The sequence below is a fragment of the Linepithema humile genome, chromosome 3 (genome assembly GCF_040581485.1).
Source record: "Linepithema humile isolate Giens D197 chromosome 3, Lhum_UNIL_v1.0, whole genome shotgun sequence".
Lineage (NCBI taxonomy): Eukaryota > Metazoa > Arthropoda > Insecta > Hymenoptera > Formicidae > Linepithema > Linepithema humile.
In genome coordinates this window covers 377549-393304 of record NC_090130.1, presented here as the reverse complement: position 1 = coordinate 393304, position 15756 = coordinate 377549, and the positions used below count along the sequence as shown (strand labels likewise).

The 15756-nt window shown below is 36.5% G+C and overlaps 1 protein-coding gene across 9 annotated transcripts in view; it reads left to right on the top strand.

Moving 5' to 3' along the window:
• The window catches only part of LOC105675915 (immunoglobulin superfamily DCC subclass member 4-like), a 339899-nt gene that overhangs the window by 94020 nt on the left and 230123 nt on the right, over positions 1-15756 (top strand). For 2 of the 9 annotated variants that reach the window (XR_010889163.1, XM_067351469.1), the window contains exon 1: positions 7146-10413. The exons of 2 other annotated variants lie outside the window; for them this stretch is intronic. The gene's annotated coding sequence lies outside the window, so the exon portion shown is untranslated. Of the gene's footprint in view, positions 1-7127; positions 10414-15756 lie in introns of those variants that run through there. 5 more of the 9 variants (XM_067351465.1, XM_067351468.1, XM_067351471.1 and 2 more) reach the window with 5 other exon arrangements.

Sequence of the window (15756 nt, the reverse complement as noted above, 5' to 3'; positions counted from 1 at the left end):
ATCGCAACATTTTAACCTATTTTGCAATTAGCACTGATAACATATGTTGGATAAATTTGGAGTAGAATTAATATACTTTAGGCGTGGAAAATTGGGCAAAGCTGTGTTAATTAGGAATAATTATGTAACATCGGCAAATAAGAAATATTACATTTTCCCGATGAATTCCGATGAGAGTTGCTACATTATAAATTCGGTAATCAGTTTCCTAACTCATTAAATCGCGTGACAGATGGAACTGTGTGTGATAAAATTGAATCTAAAATATTGTTGCGCTTCATAAAGCATAACGATTTGTAAATTAAGTTGCAAAATTTGTCAATGATTTATTTGTTTCTATTTCAATGAATAATAAAGAGTGAAAAATAACTGCGGAAATAATTGTTCAAATGAGACAAATGCTAATTTGTCTCTTCAGTGATTGTCATTTTTAAATGAATGAAACAATGACACTTTATCACATTCTTTATTCTTTTATTCTGCGATTTTAATCTTTGTCCTGCCGTCGGATGTTGTTGCACGTGACAGAAATACGCATGTCCAAGTGCAATAAGCAGACTCTCCGGATCATAGCCAACAGCGAAGTTTGGTCCAATTTCCCAACCTAATCTCGGTAAGGGCGAAGAGCCTGTCGAAGGCCGCAGGGTTTCCGCGAAGGCAACGGGCGGTTCTCTGTTATTGTTATTGAAATGTGTAACTGGTGCGTTTGGCCGAGAGATGCTGCGCGCCTGTAGGTAGGTCTATGCACACCTGAACACATGGATATACCGTCTACAGCATCCGGTGCCACGGGGGAATGGTTGACTAGGGCTTGGTAAAGGAATATGCAAGGCGGTGCACGGTACGGATTTGGTGATGTAGCAGTCTGAGATGTAGCCACAAGCTATGCATGGAATGTGCCCGTAGGAGGCCGGTGGTTTGGGGTGCGAAAAGGGGTGGTTTGATCTAGGACAGTGCCATCTTAATTAATTTCCTCTCAATCCGGAATCGCGTCCTCTAAGAGCTTTGATACGACAGCGAGACGGTCGCGTCATACAACCGTGTAATTGCCGCTGTCTTTATTAGCCCGTGATTTATTGTCATAATTTCATAAAACCACAATTACGATAGAGATTACACGAATCGTCACATTTAGAAGATGTACACCATTTATTTATTTGTTATTCAAATAATTTGCACATTTTTATCTTTCGTAACTTGAATTGCAAGTATTTCACCTCATGTTTCACCATACGTATATTATTATATTTATTGAGAAGATCTGTAATAGAAAAGAATAACTTAAGGATTGAATCATACATGTATCTCCTGAACTCTCAAACTTTAAATTTTTTTATAACATGTAAAGTATCTCAGTCTTGCTATAACTGTATATGTTTTGATTCTGTTACACGTAGTTAGAGAAATCATGTCAATATTGGAATGATGCAATAAAAGTGATGGATATGTTGCAAGAAAGAACGAATTTATTAAAAAGTATATCGTTACGTGTATTCATATTCAAAATGTGCGAACCGAAATTTGTTGCAGTTTTATTTGTCAAACTGTATATTGTATGTAATAAATGGCGAAGGGAAACATTTTTTCATTCTATTTCAAATGGGTAAAATACGAAACCATTTTTGAAAAATCCGGCTAGAAAACCAGAATAACGATTACAAGCATCAAAGTTTATGGTATATCCGTGCATTGTAGATTGGAATATCGATTAAACGATCGTTATTTTAAGTATAGCACGCTGCGTTGCGAAAAAGTTGATTTTATCAGTATGCATTTTTCAACTAAACGAATTGATTAAAGTGTTAAGAAAAGAGTTTTTGATCATTATATTACATAATTATATGCTCACATCTAAAGTAGATTAATTCTGAGATTACAGCTTAAACACATTTTTCTTTATGACTAGAAAATTATATATTAATTCTCATTATAAACTGCTTTTACGCAATATGATTATTATTACAAACAACTTTATACAAAAGTTAATTTATAATCATAATTTTTCCCTGCTTTTAACAAGGTTTATAAAATTATAGTTTTTTCTTTTTTTTTACAGCAGCAGCATATGCATTACTTTATTTCAACTTTTTAAAATACTTTAAACAAAATTTTGAATTTAATTTTAATTGTGGCATTCATAAGCCAAACAATTAAACTAAACTAAATTATTAAGCAACTAAAGAGTCCAATTTTCTGTCAAATTCGTGTGTATTTTTTTTCAAGAGTAAGCTTGGTGCTTGATTTAACGGACCGCTTTGTACGAAGGTATATGGTCAGTCGCAGTGATCAAAGTCGACGACTAGTCAGCCGACGACTTAGTCCCTTTCAAGTAGGGCCACTGATGGCCAGGCTTCGCTCCAATGGTCACTGACCAGACGCTCGCTCGGACATGTTATATTTTTCTCCGGGACTGCCTGACCCTGACAATAAGAATTAATCGACGTCTCAGCACTTTCTTCGCGAAATGTTCTTTTTTTTCCGCTCGGTAGAAGAGAGATCACACACAGTAGAGTCCCTCAATCGCGGCTATCACAGATAATTTCTGTTCGTCCCAGCGATTCCACCGCCGTCATAAAGTTCCTCCAGGAGAGTGCCATAACGTACAGAAAGTCATAAACTATCGACCGTAGGATAGTTTTGATTACTACTGGAAACTCGCACATCTGTTCGTAAGAAAAGGACGTATTTCACGACGTAACGCCTTAGTGTAACTAGATGTTATCCAGATGCTCCAGTAGCGGATCGAAGGAACTTAATTATCGTCCTGAGAGCTTGTAATTTACGCTTGTTCGCGTAAAAGTGGCGTTACCGTCTTATTTCGAAACTATCTGGTTTTACACGAGCGAATGCTTCAAGTAACGTTTGTGGAAAATTGATTACGTTAGTTCTTTTTTATTCTAAAGTAACTTTACATTTAAGTAATTTAATGTATGAAATAACGATTATACAGATGTCAAATAGCAATTTATCTGATGATAATAATAATAAATAATTTATTATAAAAGAATTTTTAAATATTTTTGTCGAAGAAATGTGTGTTGGTTTCAAATTAGTTGTGAGTAATCTATAGCTCTTCTTGAGAGAAGTATGCGAAGCATGAAACACACAACGTATATACAACGCAGGATACAGAACTTGTTGCATTTCACCTACTTTTTAGAGCACGAGCCAGTGGTTTTCAAATATTTACATTTCTCGACTTTACGATTTTTAGCTCTCGATTTCTCAATCTCGTTAACTAAGACACTTCAAAGACACATTTTTCAATCGTTGTCTTATATTTAAAGACAGTTTAATAATCAAAATTTTAATTGCATAAAATTTAAATATTTAGTGACAAATATAAATTGCCAAGTAATTTTAATTTTTTTTGGGAGAAAACCGATAAACAATACAGTGACATAACAAAAATTGAAAGTGCGCGAAAAGATTAATAACGCTTAACATTATTAGAAAAGATGTACAATAATTTTTCGCCATGAACAAAAACAGAAACGGAAAAACAAATGGATATTGGTTATAACTCATGATTATTATTGATGATGGTTTTTATTGATTAGCGAACAATAATTGTGCAAGCAGATCTTGTTTTGTTTCTTTATATTGCTGTTTCAGATGTTGATTGTATTTTTTCTCAATCTATGTGATTATATTTATATATCAAATTATATGATAACTCTAAATGATTGGTAGGGGAAAAGCTACGTAATTGATTTTGTGAGAAAACTATGTCATGTTTTGTAACAAAAGGAAATTAAAATGCCTTAAAATACTTTATTGAATAAATGCAAATAAAAATTTATATTAGAATAAGCTTCAAAGGAAAGATTGATTATTCTCTTAAATTACATTATTATATTGAAGAGTGTAGCTATGCAATGTAGCTTTTTTATTTTTACTCCATTATCCATTTATTATGCCATAGATTTATTTGTGTTGCATATTTTTTATGATAAATTAATTATCTTTTAATGCATTTTTAAATTTGAGGTTTTATTGCACCGGAAATCCTAAAGCAATTAAAAATATTTTCTTCTATTTTTACATGCACATTTTGAATATTAGCAAACTTTGTCTTTTCCGTATATTGATTTTTATATATTGACTCGATATACACATCGCATATATACAAAAATGTTTAAAAAGATGTATTAAAAGTACATGCCAAAAAGCATCAGTTACGCAAAAATAATCGTGCAGGCAGACAATAACGCAACACAATAAGTTTTCGGAAATAAAAGCCTGCAGTGGACTATTTAATGCGCTCGATGTAATATATACATCGTTCGTCATAAATACGCTTTGTATTTTTCCATGTGAATATTTTCGTATGTTACATACGATGGCGTATCTTGTTACCATGCTGTGCGTACGATGCAGCCTGGCCTGAAACACAGTATTACTACTGTATACGAAATTTACCGTTTGCGTAAATCACTGCAGCGAACTATTTCGATTTTACATTTCTCGTGGTATTATTTACAAAATTTAATATTGCATTTTCAATTTTAAATCTGAAATTACTGCGAAAAAGATCTTAAGGTTAAAGGATCTTTTTTTAGTTTGCTATTCGATCATTGGTTAAAGGTGACGGTCGCGCGTCGAGAAATTAAAGAAGATACAAAAGTTTTAAGCTCATTATGCAGGCATCGTGTCAAAACCGAGCTCAAGAGTATCATAGTTATTGAAAATCCTGGCGCTTAAGCGCTCTGTGTGTTCGTGCGCGCACGCGCATGTTTTGTGTGTGTGTGTGTGTGTGTGTGTGTGTCTATGTGGGAAATAGGACCTATTGAGTTAACTATCCTCGTCCTCGGGATCAGGGAGCAGCACGTTAGGAAGTTATAAGTCTTTAAACTTTAATTTTAACTTGAACTCGACGGCGCTAAAGTTGGTTTAGTTTTACCTTACTTATACTTCTGCGGTCAGGACCTGGAGTTTTAAGAAGCTTCAAGATTCCACGATAAACCCCAAACGCTTTACATTATGAAACGGTAAACTAGAGAGACTTTCGATGTAGACGTGCATTCCGCTTTTGTCAATAGTAAAATGTTTGCAATAATATCTGGTACGTGATAATTTTACGTATATTCGTTGCGATCGTATACAGTTTGATTTTATGACAAACAATTTTAATACTACATTTGAGACGAAAATGAAAACAAGCATTTACTTTCACAGCATTGCTGTTGTATGTTTGAATATTTGCAGCCGACTGTTTGTATTATAAATCCATGTTTTATGCAATTTGCCAGAGTAGTTTTGTTCCATTTATTCATGTTTTATGTCGTTAAACTAAAGCGAGATGATATAACATGCATAAGTGCAAGAGCCGTTGAATAAACAATAATTATATTTTAAATTGTTAAATTAAAATTAAGGTGTTTGCAAATTAAGCACATTTAATCAAAGAACAATTTAATCTTTTTCATATTTTATCTTTTATAATGTTTTTTATAATACAACCTATTTCCACAAGAAATACAAATTTTATGTACCAATATAATTATTTATACTTATGTTTATATGTTTTTCTTTTTAGAAACTTCGTTTGCATTTACTTTCGTAAAAAATTATACATTTTTTATATTTTTATATTTGACAGAACTTGTTGCAAACGATGCATTTTATTTATCAAAAGTTTTACTTTACTTAAAGTAAATTTTACATCGTACACAGAGTGCACGATGGACCTTTTATTTTACGCGAATGGATTTATTCTTTCGCAAAGTAAGCACACTTCACATACTAAATACTCCATTTGAATATCTCGAATGTAAATTTTTAGCGGCGGCAGCGCAACGTGTGAGAAAAGTGGCTATCGTATTTTACTGGGGATAAAAAAAAAACGCGGAGTCTCATGACAACCGTATGTTATTTTGTAAAAGAAACGGATGTCGCTATCTGCCGTTCGGAAGGCCGTGCAGAAAAGACGCGATGCGAAACGCGCGGTTGTGCTGTTTTTATCTTCTTGCACGCAAGCAGGTATTTGTTTCCTGCCGTGCAGTGAAATGTCGGTCGATTGAATCCTCTGCTTGTTCCGCGCGATTCGAAAACTCGCCTACCATGGAATACGGAAGTTTGCGAGCGTCGTTCTTTTTTTGGTTGTTTTTGCGAAAAATCGAGTTTTTCAGTCATTCGCGCATCAGTCAACGTCGGCCACCGTTTTTGCAAATCGCGGCGCCGCGATATCGGATAGGTAATTTCCGAAATCTCAGCCGCCCGTCGGATGATCTATTGCCGGCGCATCGACCATTCGATACGGCTAACGCATTAGACCGTTCTATGCATTCGACATCACTGAGATCAATAGACACTTCTGACACGTTACATCGCGATGTGTAACAAACGGAGGTAGATCAGGAGTGTACGTTACCGTCCACAGTTTGAAAGCTGTATTGCGCGCGTTATATCCTATACACGCATAATTGAGATACTGCCGTCGAGAACGAGCTATTAACGTCGATGCAAATGTCACGATCGCTTCATAAACTGCTCGCTTCATGACGCTCAATAACGAGTGTGACGGAAGATTTTTCTGCCAATATCTAGGATACGCATATTTTCCATCGTTCTTCGAGATATCTTTATTCAACTTTTTGCAATTATTGATCTTACTCTGAATACTTTGTGAATATTACATGAACTTGCAAGTTTACTTTGCTTTATGCAATGATATTCAATATTGAAATGTATTACATTTTTATATTTTTACAATTTTTTTAACTTGAATATTTAACGGCTCGTAATTCTATAATTATCTTCTTTTTTTCTCGGGCAATTTAGTGGAAATTGTAGCACACCTGCCGCGAAAACATTTCCACTTATTATAGTATTTCTTGTTTACTCGATTACTTGCTTAAAAAATTGAAAAGTGCCTTTGCAATTGAAGGCTAAAATGTCGTAAAGTGTGCGCAAAGGTGATTTTGTTTTGTACGAATTACAGTTGAAGATAAGTACGGCTAATCCTTGAGAGAGAATAGTAGTCGCACTACAAATCGGTTTCTACAAGAAATCTCTAACTTCCCCACGCGATTCGCACCTTAAACTCCGGGCGACTTAGCTTTTCCTCCGCCACTGACGCCACCCTTCTCCTCGGGGGGGGGGGGGTGGTGGACGTCGCGGCGCAGAGAAGGGTGATTTTGGTTTGCCCCTCGCTCGTAGCGACGCTAGCGCCGCGCCGGAGGCTCCAGTCCGACCTCAGCATCACTCGTGGTGGTTTCGCGCGCGCATCCGCCGCTAAGGTGAGACCACTTTTCAAGGAAAAAAATCGAGATTCCGTCCTATTTCCGGCAAAACGCGCCGGACACACTCGCTTCGACGCGTCGCATCGTTCGAGCGGCACAATCAAAAATTTTAGACGGCGTGAAGCGTCAATGAAACAGTTCGAAGAGGATCCCGAAGAGAATCCCGAAGAGTGTGTTTTAATCGGAAGAAGATAAGGTTGCACTTGTGAGATTGAATTATGGACGATTATTGGACTGTAAGGAGCGATCAATTGCGGATCTCTCGATCGCTGACAGATTGTGTGCTCGTCATAAATTATCCGCGTGTGTGATCAGGAAGGTAAATTTTCTCGAAATTTGCTTTGGATTCGGTTTGTTAGCTCGACAACAACACTGTTGTTTGCCATTTGTTGTGCAACCTGTTTCCCTTCCGCGCGCTCTGCATTAATTTTGTCAATCCGAGCGCTTTCCGGGACAGAACGTACGTGCGGGAATGCAAAGATTTTCGGTGAAATCGTGGCTGATCGGGCAATCTGTACGACGTAGAGACAACGCTTGAATTCTTCAAGATTGAAATTGCATCGCGGTGCGGCATTTTTGCCGGCGAAAAACAAGAAGAGTCGCCTGATTCGCGAGGAATTCCCGAGGAATTTCCGGAAAAATTTGTTTCGCGAAGCGACTGTCTAGAATGTGCGCGCGGCGTTCAAAATGGTTTGGAATGAATTTGATTCTCGGATTCTGTGGCAGTGAGATGATGCTTGAAGTGAGAGTGCCATGAAACGCGTTCCAGTGAAATCCGGATTAAAGCGTTCTCGCGCGTGTGCGTGTTTCGCTTGCGTATAACAAAAAACTAATTACACACGTACAACGGGCGGAACATTCTAGTATCGGTGGTGTCTAAAAGAGAGATTCGATTAAAACTCGAAAGAGAATATATCCGAGATACGAAGTAATAGAGCGGAAAGAGTAGCGCGTTTCGAATATGATAAATCTTATGCGATTCGAGCAACGGATATGTTTTGAATGCCTCTGAGATTCAAAGGTTTGAATTTGAATCGAGCGCGACGAGTTACGTTCAATAGAACATTCGATAGAGATATTTCTGCAACGGTGCGTAAATGTGTCAGCAAAAATCCGCGGTGAAGTCTCGGCATCAAGTTCTCTCCGATACCGACGAGCTTCATATAAGTGCAAATTCTAAACAATACTTGAATTTACGCGAAAAATAACACAATCTCGCAACTCTGTACATAAAGATACGTTTTTATTTGTAACCGCCAATTATAAAATAAATTGATTTTTTAACACAAAAGCAATGATAGATTGCGGGTGCTCATTCCTGTTACACTGTTGATCTCAATAATTGAAGAAACCGGCAAGATCTGAGCAATTTGTGGAAGAGAGAAAGATAATGGCATCCAAATTTTCAAAGGTGTAAAAGGTGCGAAGGATGAAGCTGTTCAGCTTTTGCTACTGCATTATTCCGCGTGCGCATTCTTGAGGATCTTCTCCGTTCGGAGCCTGAGAATAGTCCGTTTTCCACATAAAATTATAGAAAAGTTCGCCGGAGCGAAGAGAATTAGATCGTTGGATGTTGCCGTCGGGATGCGAGTGATCAGAGAAGAAAAAAAAATTGTTTCCCGTGGATGATGCATAATTGTGAATATTTTTGGTGAATAACTGAACACAAAAACGTTGTAATGTGCTGAAATCTTGAAAATAACTTGCCAGGTTACGAGTATTCCGCTGGGACGTGTAAAGTGTTTGGAGAACTCTGGGAATAGCGGTGTCACTCGCGTCACAAATGCATGGTGGCATCGTTAAAACGGGGAGATACACGTGAGCTGCAAAATACGATTGCAATAACAGTAACGTTGTACTGCTGCTCCTTTACGTGACCAGACGAGGCGTGTTCTCGAAAAGCGATTACGCGAACTACCAGCGAAAAGTATTCGTGGGGAAAAAAGCTCCGAATAACCATTAGATCAACTCTCCGCAATTGTAGTTTCCGGGTGGTTAAAGTGTTGTGCGAAACGTGAAAATACTGACAATAACAGCTGGTATTCGAGCAATCTTCTTATTGGAATATTTTTAGAGGCGTGAGATCTCCGTATAAAGTGCAATCGTGATTACGCGCTGCTCGAGTATTTCGTTGAGCTTTTATCGTGCGTTTTATCGTGCCGTAATTACCCGCTTTTTAAGATCGGAATACATTGAAATAAAATTACATTCACGTACACGTGCTGTACCTAAATTATTATTATACGAGCGCGAAATATGAGCACGTATATGAGGAACGTCACGGAGTTACGCAATTAGGCGGAGAATATTGCAAATGTAGCAAAAATGAAACAGAGATTTACATTATAATAGGCTCGATAAAAAAATCTTTACCAATTATCCGAAATACAAAATTACGCGTAGCGTATTTCAAAGCAAAATTGTGTGTGTGTGTGTGTGTGTGTGCGTGTGTGTGATGAAAAGAAGATAATTAAAAAGAAATTTATTTCTTTCGCGATCGTAGCTGTTAAAATAAAATTGTAATATACGATATGCACAATCGATTGTATCAATATTGACAGTGTCAACGAACGAAACTTTCTTCGTCATCGCCATCGACGATTACATGGCTTTCGGCATTCGCGAGGAGCTGCTGTCGCGGACGGAAAAGTGTTGACGGTGCGTTCTATTAATTTCCCATCACGACGTAAAGTTTTTCGTGAGTTAAGGTCGAAATTGAAGCAACAGCTGCGCGTCGTAAGACAAGATCGCACGTGACGTCGCGGAGAAAAAATAAAATATGCATGAGAATAAAAGTGCTCAATGTACACCTGACGAGAGCGCAACAAAATTCCTTTAATAAATTGTCTCGCGAAATACCGGGCAGCGATTCGTATTATGTGTTTTTGCGCGAAAAAATACTAAACACTCTCGAGATCGTAGCCGTCGTTTCGAGGATCGATCACTCTTGTACAGATCGAAGAGTGTTGATTAAAAGCTGTGCCAGAAGTGCTTGGATATTTCTTAGCAAGTAAGCCAAGAGGATCGCCCTTTTTCGTCGCGTTCTTGTCCGCCCAGCTTGATTTCGTGCCATTGTCTTTCGATCGTTCGATTCGGTGTCCTACGTGAAAGGCAATTTCCTCGATCGTGTGTACTTTGAAAAGAAGAGGAGCACGAGACTTGTTTGGACGTAAGTTTTGAATCACCTTTACTTGTTTAATGACAGGTAATTTTATAAAAAGCTGCAGGGCAATATTTCAAACTAGGTAACAAGAATGCTAAGTTTTCTAACGGGATATATTAAAAATTTTAGTTTAATTTCCTTAAGAGAGTTTTTCATCGAGTAACGAGATTTTAGGATTTCTTTAAAAGAAAATGAAAGAAATGAATTTACTGAATGCCGTTATTGAGAAAAAATACGCGTTGACTAAAAAATAATCTTTCGGATGGTTTTGCAGAATCTAAATTAGCACAATTTATATGTGATTACTATACAGTTTATGCCTAATATGTGTAATAATTGGCAATGTAAGTTAAAATTTACAAAGCAATGTGCATCGTTAAATTCTTTCCACTGTAACAAGCGTACATGATATTAAGATGAAATTAGGTACGTAAGCATCCTCGAGTACGTACACTAATAAAGCCTCAGAGTTGTATTGTGATTGTAATACTCTTGAAGGGAATACGGATTCTTTCGTATAATTATGAATATGTTCCACGAGTTTTGTGTAGGATTATGTATACTTATGAGAATTACGATAAAATCGCTGGTTTGTTAGAATCGAGCTTTATCCCGTTTTCAGATGATTTATTGGACGTGCATTGTTAGAGCGCGATAATTAAAGGGCTGTCACAGTTTTCTGAGCGAGCAGTTAGTTCTCATTTATAAATGAGATTATAATGAATCGCGGGCGCAAACTCAATTTCTTCGAAGTCCCTAATGGATTTGTCACAAAAGAATGTTGGCTCCGGGAATGGGAAGAGAGTTTGGGGATCTCTTAATCTGTCTTTACTGCTTTCTCATTACCTAGAACTCCCAGAGTGCAGGCTCATTCAAATAAACGTGAGGGCTAAATTAAACGGACAAAAGTCCGATATTGCTTATTTGCTTCGCGTGTTTTTAAAGGGCTAGTCTTTGCTTAGTCATTGTTTATCCGTTTCGTATAAATCAAAGCACAGCGCAAATGGCAAATAGCAAAATATCTATTAATTTATTAATCGAAATAATAATAATAATAATAATAATAATAATAATAGGTATATTTAAGTGAAGAAAAGAAAATAGTAATTATTATAATAGGTAGTTGTATTTTATGCGTAACAACAACAAAACTTACAGAAGAAAAGCGCGGATGTCAGAACCCTGTCGCACGTTGTTTACGTGTGACACTACACTGGTTGCAATTCTACCAGACTGAGGAGGATCCGAAATTGGATCGAAACATTATTAATTTTGTATCGTTAATTGATAATAAAAAAATATTTATTACGCTCTGACTCTGAACTGCGTTTTGGTTTCTGTCTAGCCTTTTTCCGTCAATTTTTTGGTTGTATTTTATTTTACATCCATTATTCATATAAATTCTATAAATAAATTATTATTTTGAAAAGTATTAAATAATATACATATATACATTTTATGAAATAATATTTCAAATTTCACACAAATTGTGTGTTATATACAAACTGTATTACTTGAACAATATTCCTCATATTGGTTAATCAATAGTACTTTTATTTACTTGATGCATTATATAAACAATGATTTTATGGCTGTTTATATTCTTTAATAATTCAAGCTAGTAAAATATTTAAGTAAAATTTTAGGGATTAGAAGTTTAAACATACGAAAATTTATATATAGGTTAGCCGCGGATTTCAATTAAATCTAAAATTTGCAAATTTATGAATAATAAATAAACTCCATGCTGTGGAGTCAAATTAAACATCTAATTACGTCTTATTATTTATAAAAATGACTTGTTAATTTACGTGTGCGAATTTACAATTATAAACATTATTCCGATGAGAATTAGTGACATCAACGTCACGAATCATATTTTCGAGGATTTTTCCTTTGTGTGCGTGAATATCGACGCGATATTTTTTTGCAGCTTTTGTGGTCTAGCAAATTGCGATGAAATTTCCAACTCTTCGCGGTTGGTATACGTGTGCACCGCTGCTGCGGGCAATCGTGGCCACAGAAAGAAAAATCAGTCTGCCTCTTTCGTAATAATACTGTGAAATAATCTCCGTTCCGTTAAATTACAGTCATTTTAATGCATTGCCGTCGGCAATCGCGATAGAGCACACATTGTTCTTTGAATGTCAGATTAATGGGTGAAAGCTCGCCCGTGTAAATTCATCATATTTGACAATATTGGCGATTACTCTGTTTGAGACCGCTCTTATCTGCTGTCGCTTACTTACATCAGTGTGCACATATAGTACATCTTTCTCTATAATTTTTATATAGATTAATTATATCGTTTTCATTCTGCAAAAAAATAATCTATGAAATATTTTACTAATGCGTTTTATAAAATCAATATCACGAAAACAAGTTTTGAACGTGTAATACTCCCCCATTGTCATTTTCAACTATACAAATTGAAGATATCGAAGGTTCGATTTTACGAGAAAGGATCGGAAAGAAAGGAAGGTGGAAACGGAGGAAGAAAACGGAGGATAGGGATTCAAATAATGGGCGAAAAACTTGCGAAAGACTTACGCAAAACTGAAATGATTGATGGAAGCGTAGACGGACAGCGGAAATGTCCTGGGAACAAAAGGAGGGGAGGAAATAGTTAGCTTGCGCGCGGAGTTGGCACCTACAACGCTTGAATGCTTTCGATAATAGTGATATGACGGAGAGTCATCAAGCCTACTGGCTTGGTTAACGAGGTTCCCAATCTTCTCCCGGGGAGATATTTGTCACTCGGTTAGAATTAGAGGCGCCGGCCGCTTTTGGAAAATAGCGCGCTGAACAAGATTAATGTCGTAACCTTAAAAGAATTGTGGACATTCTGATTTGGTTTATATTTTTATTCCTTTATTTGTTTCAATCATCTCGAAATTGCTGGCAAATTTTTATTTATTGCAAGGTATGATTAGAAATCACTTAGAATTTGATGATTATCTAATCGTAAAGTTTTTTATGATGAATAACGGAATTATTATTATTCAGATTTAACCGCGAAATTTACGCTAGATTCGATCTAATGGTCGTCTATATCCATTAAATATTCCAGTTGTTACAGTATACGTACATGCATGAATAAAAGAAAGTTATCGCGTTATGTAATTTCTCTTCATTAATTTTGTCTGGCTTACTTATGCACGAACAAACCGGTATAATGCAACGCTGGATTATTAGATAAATAATAAAATATGTCTCACATTTATTACACATGTCTGATTGAAAACTCTCGATAAAAGATTAGTCTAGTTTGATAATGTAGCTGGAAAACAATTTAGTTATAAAGAAAACGAATATGTGAAGTGCGTATTAACAAGATCTTTAAATGCAAGTCTTTACTATTTGAATCTTTCAGCAAAAATAATTAAGTAATGTAAAAAAAAAAGAAATATGTTTAGGATTTCAAAATAAGATTGTAATACGAAACATTTCTTGAGCGTAATAGCAAAACTAATGAAATGCACAAAGTATTTTTTTCATTATGCATTTGAACAATTTCTCATATTTCACTGACATTAATGACTAGTCCAATTTCTATTATAAAAAAGACGATGCAAGAGAGCAACAGCTTTTAAATATGTTTTGAAATCACAAAAATGCACATGAAAAATCAATTAATATATAAAAATAATGATAAATCTTTGTTATTTTTGTATTATCGAATTTATTTTCTGAAATATTTGTCAGACGGCGCTGCGCTCTCGCGCTTTTGCAGAAGCATCGCGCACTTTTATATATTCATGTCAGCGACCTAAAGTCCTTACGCGCATGGCGTAAGTCCAGGTCGTGTGCGGAATTTTCGAAAAAGTCGTTCTCGAAACTTTTGCGTATTCTTAAAACCAAGTCTTAAAACTTTTCCGAAAGCTACTTCGGCGCCGCGGCATATTTTCTCGTTCGATTTAAGCCGAAGGATTTTTACCACCCTCGCACCTCGGATTTTACGATCGGTGTTCCCATATCGCAATCGCGTCGAATAAACTTATCTGCTCTTCTCCCTCTCCCCTCCCCCCTTATTTCTCCCTTCAACAGTGATTTAGTGGACCAATAATATCGGCGTCGCAATAATTTTCTCCGCGTGACAAATATGTACTAAAACGTATCCGCGGCAATTTGTATCAATAACCATATTTCATTACACGTATCACGGCGTTGCCGGTCTTGGTACGATTGTGATTCCATATTGGCACAGTAACGTTACCTAATCACGCGCGCGTTTGTGCATTTCGCTCTCGCAAACTGATACCAGTGGATACCAATCTTCCGAAAGAAACGGGGTTATGCGCAAATAGAATTTATATGAAGAAAAATAGCACTTTATAAGCAAGGAGTTTCTGATGAATTTTTAACATCACGTAAAGTAAACTGGCATAAAAGAGAGGGGGGGGGGAGGGGGGAGCAATGTAAAAATGCATAGAGTTGGATGTATAAAATATAATAGATTTAATATAGGAATAATAAAACAAAAAATAGAAGACATCTAATAAACTTTTTCAGATGAGTTTATATCGTATCTTGCGGTATTCAGGCTAATTTAAGCGGAGCGTTTATGAAAATTTTTTGAGTTTTTCAACCTGATAGAAATAACAACAATTTATTTATTTTGCAATTTTAATTAAAGCGCAACCGTGTCGGGCGCATCTGAAAATCAGTGTTCCGATCGGGTTCTTATTTTCTCTCGTCACTGTAAAATTACGGCAACGTCTCTGGAATATGTAATCGGCCATTCGTTCAATATTCATCGAAGCAACGCCGTCGTCGGGTCAAAGTAATCACTCATAGCTTTGCGCGGGCATAACGATTCTCTATACTGAAGGCCGATTAGTGCATTTGTCATGCAGCCGGGGTATCTGGGGTCGCGCATACCCCCATTAGTGACGTACGGGCCTCAAGCCAGACAATGCTTCTATACGAAGACGGCGATCCGAATTCTACTAAGTGAGCGGCTGGCTGATCAATGGGAACGCTATATTTCGGGGAAACGGTTCGTCATCCTGTGAAACTCTGCGCGTGACATCGGCTCTTCCACTTCGAAGAGGATTAATGTATGGCGCATACGAGTGATGTACTATCGCGTTCGCAACAAGCTACGCCTCATGAAGTGCGATTATACAAGTTTATACACTATTGCTCTCTTTGGATATCCAATAAAAACCTTCAACATTTCGTGAGATTTTTCTTCATCTACGCAAATATATAGTTTGCGCAGACACTCGTTAATATTGCTACAATATTCCAGTTGCAAAATTTTTTCTGTTTATTTTAATAAAGCTATATTGTGTTGAATAACAATATGAGGCTGACCGTCGGAAAAATATATATATATACATATAT